This window comes from Emys orbicularis, chromosome 7 (genome assembly GCF_028017835.1).
Source record: "Emys orbicularis isolate rEmyOrb1 chromosome 7, rEmyOrb1.hap1, whole genome shotgun sequence".
NCBI lineage: Eukaryota > Metazoa > Chordata > Testudines > Emydidae > Emys > Emys orbicularis.
In genome coordinates this window covers 45,363,491-45,374,447 of record NC_088689.1, presented here as the reverse complement: position 1 = coordinate 45,374,447, position 10,957 = coordinate 45,363,491, and positions in this window count along the sequence as shown.

Here is a 10,957-nt window from a genome sequence, read left to right as displayed (position 1 = left end):
TTTGGGTATGTCTACACAGCAGCTGTGAATGACTGACTTGCATTAAAACAGTAAAAATAGCAGCATGGACGTTGCAGAGCCCAAGCTCCAGCCCAAGCCACCATGTCCACAATGCTGTTTTTAGCACGAGCCCTACTAGTGCAAGTCTGCCTTCTCAGGCTGGGAGCTCGCTCCAAGCTGCAGTGTAAGTATATACTTTAAGAGGCAAATGGTATAGAATTGGTATACTGATAACGTGAATTTCCTTTGTTACAGTCTCTTCTACTATGCTTATGCTGTGTTAAGTGGACAAATTTGAACATAGCTGCCATAACAGACTTCATCTTTTCATTTTCTTTTAATGTTACAATTTAAAGTCTTTCTTAAAAATACCCCTGTGGGATAAAGAGACATCCCGTCCCCTGCAGGCATTAAAGCTTACCCTGAGAGTTCTCTAATCTGATGCTATTTTCCCACCATACTGTAGCTTAGCTCCTGCTCTCCTTTGGCGTCTGATGCAATCTGGATTTTAAATTGACAATTCTCGAGGTTCTCAGTGAAATTGACCGTTTGCCTTGCCATCCCATCCTCACAAAACATCCACAAAGGTGAAAGATGTGGATAATTTTAAAAATCATGGGATCTGAGGGCCACCAGGGGGCCCTTGAAGAACATGGTAGAACGAACCCAAGTGCTCTGGGGCAATCCATCAGCATCCACCCCTATCTGCCACTGGTCACGCACCATCCTTTCTTCTCCACAATCAAAAAACATACACCTTAAATCTCAAACTGGGGGTCAGGACCCTTCAGGGGGTCGCAAGGTTATTACATGGGGCGTCGCAAGCTGTCAGCCACCATCCCAAACCCCACTTTGCCTCCAGCATTTATAATGGTGTTAAATATATTAAAAAGTGTTTTTAATTTATAAGGGGGGTTGCACTCAGAGGCTTGCTATGTGAAAGGGGTCACCAATACAAAAGTTTGAGAACCACTGCCTTAAACTGTGCTCATGCCATCTAGTGGCTCAACAGCAAAAGCAAGCTCCTCTTCGATCTGCAGATCCAGGAAAGAGAGGCCCCTAGCCAAGATGTCCGCCACTGAAGTCAGCGAGAGAGTGCTCACTCTACTGAAAAAGGTGGCTGCAGACACCCTTACAATTAAAGCTACAGTCGTCACGCTCCAACCAACAGTGTTTGCTATTGAATCCTCCTTGCAGCTACTATCAGATAGTATGTCAAAAGCCAAGGACCCTATTTCCTCAGTAGAAGATCAAATGCAGGGCATGGCTGCCCAAACTGAGAAACACCTCAAAAAATTAATTAAAGGGAATTAGCTGATCTGGAAAGCAGATCATGCAGAAACAACCTTAGAATCAGAGGAGTTCCTGAGGGAGCAGAACAAGGGAAACCTCTGGATTTTATCCCCAGCCTTTTAACAGAAATTCTTGATCTGCCTGAGGAAGAGCCCCCAGGTATTCGTCACCAAAGCCTGCCCCTGGGGCTAAGCCCAGAGCACTGATCATTAAATTTCTCAGGTTTACAACCAAACAATCCATCTATTCAAGGCCAGGGGGAAGAAAGCTCTGGGGCAATGGTTTCTCAAGATTTTGCAAGGGATATTGTGGATAGAGGGCAGTTTTGCCAGGCCTAGGGGAGAACAAAAAGGGCTAACATACTACATGGTGGTTTTCTCCATTGTTTCATGTAGTATTGGGAGGAGTGACCTAATCATTCCAAAAACCTCAGGAGGTGGAAAACTTCATAAATAACCTATAAACTACTTTTGATGTAGTTTGTTTCTGATTATTCTAACTGCTGGCACTTTTTCTTTGACAGCTGTGCAGATCTAACTAGCCCCCATTATGTTTACTCCCCACATACTTTGCCCAGAACTGGGTGTGGTGAAGTTGGATCCCATATATATGCTGTGTGTTTTCTGTATGGGGGTTTTGCTGAATCCTGAATGCCACAGCCTTGCTAACTGTAAATCATCATGCCTGTGATTGCTTTAATGAGCTGCCTGATACTGAGGGAGTAGAAACATAAAACTCCCTCATCCAAACCCTGCACTGGTAGGCAACAGGAATCCTGACTGAACCATTTCCTAACAACCACTAGGTTGCTTTATGCATGGAAAGCTGGCGTCTAGTAAAGGTAGTGATGTTGAAAAGCTGCTTCTGCTGCTGCACAGGGGAGCTGAGGAATCTGAAGACACATACAGAGACTACAGTGAACAGCGGTGACTCAGGGCTGTCTGCACATTGTTGGGAATCCTGAGAACAGATCTCTGATTTAGATTGTCGTTCCATTGCTGGTGGATAGCTGCAGCATGGACCTAGGGATGATAGTAAGGGAAGTTCCCATGCTCGCTTTTGCTTATCTCCTTACATTGTTGCAAGATTGTAATGTAACCATCAAACACGTTTAGTGTGCAAACTCTGTGGCTGGGGATACTGGCTTACCTACCTGCACTTCAGGTTGGGGTAATAGTTGTTGGATTGTTTATTGTTTGAAATACAGGAGATGGTAATTCCAGCAGGAATTACTTGTAATCATTTGCTGTAGAGGGTCCCTGACCCAAAACCCTGCTGAGTCCATTGCATCCTACACAACTCAGAGACTGATATAACCATCAGTGGAATGCTTGTTGCATTATGGAATATAAACATCAAACCTTCCAGATCTTCTTTGTTGGGGATGTATCCTGTGTGCAGTTGTTATTTATAATACTTTTCAAAGCCATTTAAGGGTTTGGATGGTGGGGGGTTGGGGGGAGGGAAGACGGACGGACGACAACCCTGGTGAGCAGTGACAAGCTACCTATGCCTGCACCTGCTGGAGTATCAGAGCATTTTAGCTATATTTAGCTTGAAGTGTTCTTTCAATGGCTGATAATGGATGACGTTGATCCCATGTGTTGCCAAGTATGTGAATGTTCATATGTTGCTATAATTTTTTTTCATTTTGTTACATTCTGTTTGGGTCTCTTTTGTGCCCCCTTTGCAGTGTCTTGCCCCATCCCTGTCTCTTTCCCCTTCTTCCCTCCTGATCTTTATACTCAGGAAAATTCCACCCTTCATGACAATGATTTCTATCAAGCTTCTGCAGGTGCCTGTAACTAACACTGACATCTCTCCCCAATTTTTCTGCACTTACCTTGTTCCCTGGAGGTCTGGCAGATGGTGAGAATCTAGCAAGATAATGCTAAATCTGTGGAATAAGTGTCCTGGGGCATTTAACTGATAGACTGCCCCTCTCGGGGGGTCCTCTGTGGGGAGTAGAATGAGATGCAATAGAGCACATGACACAAAATTCCATTACTCTCGTTTGTAAGATCATGCATGACAAAAAATAATTCTTAACAACTTTGTCCTGAATCTGTTTTATTTCCTGGAATATAAAGGGACTTAACACTCCAATTAGAAGAAGAAAGTATTTATTATTTGAGAGGAAAGGCAGATGCAGTGCTTTAGTAGGAGATACCTCTGATGAGACTGCTAAATTAGAACGTGATTGCTTCCCATCCAGATCCAGAGAGCTAGTCATACTCTTCTATATGTATGTATCCACTGTATGTGTACATATAAAGCACTGATCTGAGTCAAGTTCAGATGATCAGGGCAGATTTTTAACATTTAAAGTCACCATAAATGGATCTGAACTAATCATTGCTAATATGAATGAGCCTGATCTTGATGATCCTGAAACCTTTCATCGGTTATTTTACTAAATTGACAGAGAACACCATATCCCTGTTGTGATTGCTGGGGATTTTAATTAAGGGCTTGATCCTTCTGTGGACAAATCTTGCCCTCACTGTCATAAACCAACTAAAACCAGAATGGCTCTGGAATTGCACATTAAAGATCTGGGACTATATTATAGCTGGCAGCTCATACATCCAAATGAGTTGGGATTATTCATACTTTTCCCCAATATATGCATCCCATTCCTCTCTAGATTTTTTCCCCTCTCCAGGGACGCAGTGTGCAGAGGCGGTCAAAAAAGCAAACAGGATGTTAGGAATCATTAAAAAGGGGATAGAGAATAAGACTGAGAATATATTATTGCCCTTATATAAATCCATGGTTCGCCCACATCTCGAATACTGTGTACAGATGTGGTCTCCTCACCTCAAAAAAGATATTCTAGCACTAGAAAAGGTTCAGAAAAGAGCAACTAAAATGATTAAGGGTTTAGAGAGGGTCCCATATGAGGAAAGATTAAAGAGGCTAGGACTCTTCAGTTTGGAAAAGAGAAGACTAAGGGGGGACATGATAGAGGTATATAAAATCATGAGTGATGTTGAGAAAGTGGATAAGGAAAAGTTATTTACTTATTCCCATAATACAAGAACTAGGGGTCACCAAAAGAAATTAATAGGCAGCAGGTTTAAAACAAATAAAAGGAAGTTCTTCTTCACGCAGCGCACAGTCAACTTGTGGAACTCCTTACCTGAGGAGGTTGTGAAGGCTAGGACTATAACAATGTTTAAAAGGGGACTGGATAAATTCATGGTGGCTAAGTCCATAAATGGCTATTAGCCAGGATGGGTAAGAATGGTGTCCCTAGCCTCTGTTCGTCAGAGGATGGAGATGGATGGCAGGAGAGAGATCACTTGATCATTGCCTATTAGGTTCACTCCCTCTGGGGCACCTGGCATTGGCCACTGTCGGTAGACAGATACTGGGCTAGATGGACCTTTGGTCTGACCCAGTACGGCCTTTCTTATGTTCTTATGTTCTTATGTTCTTATGACTTGGTTAATTCTGTAGTTGATTCCTGCATGGATAAAATTACTGTCTGATCATACCCCTGTAACTTGGAATAGCAACAGATCCAAGTAAGTAACAGCCATGTATATGGAGATTTAATTCTTCATGTTTATTAGATCCCTATTTCAACATTTTTATTGGAAAATATATTTGCCTGTTGTTGGAGACAAACGGACTTTCAACATCTTCGAGCAGCCTATTGTGATAGACACCCAAGCCTTCTGTGAGGGGTAGAATTATTAGTTTCACTTTTTCCAAGAAGAGGGAACATGGAGAAAATATGATGGCTCTTGAGAAAAAAGTAAAAGAGCTTGATTTGTCTTATGCCACAGCCCCAGCTTCCGATTTGTTGTGATCCCTGATCAATTATAGATATGAACTCAACAAGCTTCACTTGGCACAGGCTGAGTTTGCCCTATTTTGACTCAGGTAGGATTTCTGGGAATAAGGTGGAAAAGCTGGCAAGTTGCTGGCATACCACCTAAGACAAAGGGTCTCAGCATGTGGCATGCCAACTATCTGTATAAACATGGTAAATTATGTACATTATCTAAAGATTATTAATAGTTCTTTAATTTCTCTAATATCTGTACAAACTGGATGCAAACTCCTGCATACTTTGGATCATTTTTTAGAAACATTACCACAAATTATCATAGCCCAACATGGAAATCTTGATGCTCCCCCTAACAGAGGATGAGTTAATTAAGATGATTAAGAATATAAAAGTGAGGAAAGCTCCAGACCAGCTGGCTTCCCTGCTGAATTCTGTAGACACTTCCTTGAACTCCTGTCTGACAAGATAACTGAAATGTTTAATGAGTCATTTCCAGAGGGCACCCTTCTCCCTGAGGGAAGTCCTAATTTCAGTTAGTCTTAAACCAGGAAGTGATGCCATGCTATGTTCTAATTATAGGCCAGTTTTACTTATTAACAGTAATGTCAGAATATTGTCAAAAGTTCTGGTAGTGAGGCTGAAGAAGGGTTGGAGCTCTTTCATACACCCAAATAAAGTTGGGCTTGTCAGAAGCTGTTGTGGCTCTGATAACCTTTGACAGCTTATTGGTATCACAGCAAGTGAAATATAATGACCCCAAACCACAAGCCATTTGAGCCTTAGATGCAGAAAAGCCTTTTGATAGGGTGGGCTGGAGGTATGTGTTTTATATGCTATAAAAATTTAGATTTGGACCCTTGTATAGTTCCAGGATCCAACAATTATACTCTCATTCAACTTCTTGCATCACTACTCACAATGTGATCTCTTCAGGGGTACTAGGCACAGATGCCCACTGTTTCCATTATGTTTTGATTTGGCTCTTGAGCCCCAGGCAGTAGCTGTATGGGCTCAAGCTATCGGAAACATACAATTCATTTCCTGGGAGTATAAATTGATGTTATGAGCAGATGATGCCCCTTTATTTACATCCAAGCCAGAAACCACAATTCCAGCCCTTTTATCATTAAGTCAAAAATTCAGATCAATATCTGGTTACAAAATTAATTGGGGAAAAATCAGAGCTATTGGAAATTGCCCAGTTATCGTGTAGCGTAGCTTTCTCTCAATGGAATTTCCATAGGCAAATTGATGCTATTAAGTGCCTAGGTATAAAAGTACCAAAAAGATTAACAAACTAGTGAAGATAAATTTATATCCTGTGATCTCTTACATAGTGATACAAACGGGTGGCATCCTCTCTCCCTCTGCCTGTGGGGGAGAGTTAATGCAATAAAAATGAATATTCCGCCTCGGGACCGCTATATTCTCAGTGGCCTACCTGTATGTATCCCTCCACCTTATTTTTGAAAATTTAGTAACCTTGCTAGAGTTATTTTTATGGAGCCTTGATCAGTGCCTACAACTATCATTTAATAAACTCCAACTCCCTATGGGAAAGGGGGTGGGTTCCTAGACCCACATAATTATTATTATGCTTTTATTGTGTCACAGATATACTGGTTACAGCATCCTAACACCCTTATATCCACACAGGTGGAAACTGAACATGTATTAATACAGCCAATTTTCCCTACAGGTCGCCTTGGTTCCGTTTTTGTCCAGTCGAGAAAAATAAGGTGCCTACAATGGTGGCTGCATGAAGGTGTAACTGTGCCTTCGTGGGTCACAACTGAGAATACCAAATTCAGGAATAATTTGAGAAATAGGGTAGACACACCCCAAAACTGGTGTTTATTCTCCCATAAGATATACGAGACTTCAGTTTCACCACACTGGCTAATGAAGTCAGAAAAGCAGTTTCCTTAGGTATGCCAGTTCTTATATCACCACCAAAAACACTAGACTTAGAGGAGTGGTTCTTTAAAACCAATTTCATCAAATAAGAGGTTCTTCTGATCTCAAAGGACCAGCCACACACCCAGGTCAATATATAACTCAGATCTTACCCAATAATCATGCAGTTGTCAATCTTTTAGTATCTAAAATCTAAAGGTTTATTTATAGAAAGAAAGGTGAGAGTTAAAGTTGGTTAAAGGAATCAAATACATACAATGATTGCAAAGTTTTTGGTTCAGGCTTGTAGCAGTGATGGAATAAACTGCTGGCTTCAGTCAAGTCTCTGTTGCTTCCAAATCATTGGAAGGTCCTCAGTCCCTGTGTTAGAATGCTCCTATTAGTATAAATCCATAGTCAAGAGGTTTGAGCAGGAAAGAGGCAAAATAGAGATGTTTCCAGCACCTTTTATAGCTTCTGCCATGTGGAGGGAAATCCATTGTTTCAAACAAAGCCCTCAGCACAGCTAGTGGAAAATTACAGGTAAAAGATGGAGTTTGGAATCACATGGGCAAGTTTCATGTCCATGCATGACATCGATTAGTCATAGCAGGAAAGTCCCTTAAGTGCAGATGGGCGTTCCCCATGGTCCATTGTGAATACTTTGTGGGCGTTACCCCAGGAGCAAACATTTGAAATCCAGGTACAGAGCTAACAAATTTATTAGAGCATAAGCTTTCGTGGGCTACAACCCACTTCTTCGGATGCATAACACGGCTGCTACTCTGAAACAGGTACAGAGCTAATACTCATAACTTCAAATACAAAAAAATGATACTTAAACTCCCCAAGATTGTGTCCACTATGTATACTTTGTTACTGAAGAGGAACTCTTAGTCCAGGGGTGGGCAAACTATGGCCCGCGGGCCATTTTAATTTGGCCCTTGAGCTCCTGCTGGGGTGTGGGGTTGGGGGCTGCTCCACACAGCTCCCAGAAGCAGTGGCATGTCCCCCTCCTCGGGCTCCTATGCAGAGGTGTGGCCAGGGGGCTCGCCTCCATATGCTGCCCCCGCAGCTCCCATTGGCCGGGAACCACGGCCAATGGGCGCTGCAGAGGCAGCGCCTGCAGACGGGGCAGTGCACAGCAGAGCCGCCTGGCCACAGCTGTGTGTGGAAGCAGGGTGGGGGGGAGAAAGAGACATGCTGCTGCTTCTGGGAGCTCAGCCCTGATCCCCCTCCTGCCCGCCAAACTCCTCGGTCCCAGCTCAGAGTACGCTTCTGCACCCCAAACCCCCCAGCCCCACCCCTGGCCCTGCACCCCCAGCTGGAGCCCCCAACCCCCCATACCCCAACCCCCTGCCCTATCCTGATCCCCCTCCCACTGTCTGAACCCCTTGATCCCAGCCCAGAGCACCCTCCTACACCCCAAACCCACCTGTAACAGAGCACTTCACTGCTCCATTCCAAAAATCAGTTGGAGACCACTTAATATGCAAGCACCAGTGTCCTTTTATTCTTTGTGTCAGTTCCCACCACCGTTTATATGCAGTCCATTCCAGCCAGCTCCCTGGAAGACAGCTAGCTTCTTCAGCCAGCTGGGCACTACGGCCACAAGCTTCTCCCTTTCCTGTTTCCCCCTCTGCTTCCTTCCTGCCAGCTTTCTATAGTCTCCTGGCTAACAAGGCCCGCAGGTGTTTTTCCTTAAACCCTTTGGCGAGCCACACCCAGCCAGTACCAATTACTACCCCTTAATTGGAGCTGGGCTAATAGGGGCCTGGCCAGAACCTTTTTGGTCAGCACCCTCACCCCTTCCTGCTCCCCAACCCCAATTTTGTGACTATTCATGGCCTGCCATACAATTTTCATATCCAGATGTGGCCCTTGGGCCAAAAAGTTTGTCCACCCCTGTCTGAAGTTTTGTGAAAGTCTGGGAAGGGGATTAATCACAGCCCTTAAAAGAATGCCAATGGCAGAGTATATTATGTAATGTTAAAAATGCTTCTGTGGATCTCAGGTTCTGCTTGATACAAGCAAAGATTTTATTCAAAATGCATTGGATGCCACAGCGGTTGAACAAGACCAAGGCCTTATCCTCTGAAGTTTGTTGGTCTTGTAACAAAGAAAAAGGTACCCTGATGCATGTGCTATGGGACTGTCCAGAATCTGGTAGCTGTGGAAAGAGGTGGATGCAAGAGTTTAAACTGCTCAGCTTCAGCAGGTGAATGTCAGCTGAAAATTATATCCTAGGTTGTTTACTTGCTAGGTTGGGTTTAATTCTGCCACAAAGACTTTGGTTCTTGAGGGATGCAGAGATCACCAAGTGTGTGATTTTACAAAAATGGAAGAGTAGGCTTATGCCCAAAATAAGAGCAGTGGTATTTGGACCTATCTGAGAATCCAAAGGAAGAATAGCTTCTCACCATAAAGAGCAATTATGTGAATTTGAAGAAACATGGACCTTGGTTCTAGATACATTTGGATAAAAATGTTGAGATGGCTCAAAGAATGCCAGACTCCATTCTACATAACCCTTCCTCTCCGCCCCACCACCAGTCCTTTCTTCCTCTCCCTAGTCACATGTCTTCTCTTATTTTATTACTGTTACCTCTGCCATAATGTTGTGTATGTAGTATTGTCCAGTCTTACAGCTTTGACAAGTTGTAAAATTGTATAATTCCATAATTCTTTTAGAGATCCTGTGAAGTATGAGTACACCTCTACCTTGATATAACGCTGTCCTCGGGAGCCAAAAAATCTTACCGTGTTATAGGTGAAACCGTGTTATATCGAACTTGCTTTGATCCACCGGAGTGCGCAGCCCCGCCCCCCCCGGAGCACTGCTTTACCGAGTTATAGCTGAATTCGTGTTATATTGGGTCGCGTTGTATCGGGGTAGAGGTGTATTTGGAAACATATACCAGCTGGACTTATGTTTTGTACTTCTCATTGTTTCTTTATGAAAATCAATCAAAAATTAATCATAAACATTTACAAAATCATGGAAACAAGGACTTTGATATCAGTTGGTAAATTCAGCCTTATCAATAATATCCTATCCATGCTAACAAAACTACTATGTTGCCAGATCCAGTTACAGCGGGTAATGTGCTAATTAGTGGTTTAAACACAGTTCAGCTCTGCTTGCTGTAGACAGGACTGAAGTGTGTTTTAACTATGTTTGCTATTCATCCTGCATACTTGAACACTGCACTACTCCTTTTAGGAAGAAACTAAACAATTCTGAATAGAACAAGGACAATCATTTTCTTAAACAATTTTTTATTCTCCTTTTTTGGGGTCCTGTCAGCATGAAGTTTATAAACTTGTTATAATGCTGCATAGGTACATTGTTTCCAGCAGGATTCTAATCGAGCTTCCCTGGCCTGAATGGACAAATTTATTTCTGCCCAGGCACCCACCCGGCCCTATGAGACTCTCTGCTTAGGTAGGCTGCAGCACAGTTATAGTTCAGTTCTTAAATATAAATCTTATCAGTGCTGGTTGAGAATCAGTACTATGATGATGGTGAGCCATAGCCATGTTTTAGAGAGAGAGATGGTTGTCTAGTGTTTCAAATCCATGTGCTTAGAGGCAGGCAGCACAATCCAATGGATGGTACACTGGATTGGAAATAAGGGATTGTGGGTTCTGTTTCCGTCTTTGATATAGACTTCCTCTATCAACTTGGACAAATCACTGCACCTTTGTACCTCGCTTTGCTTGCCTTTAAAATTGGGATAATGCTTACTTGCCTTTTGCAAAGCTTTTGGAGATCTGTGGATGAAAAAGCTATGTAAATGCTATGTTTTTATATTTGCTATTGATTCTTTAATGTGTCGTTTACAGGGAATTAGTGGTATACAAGTTGCCACTTGCTGGAGCTGATAGTGGGGTCCACTTAAATCTTAGTGTATCCTGCCATTTGAGATATTTCCCACCACATCTGAGAGACCGCATCACCTAAATGCT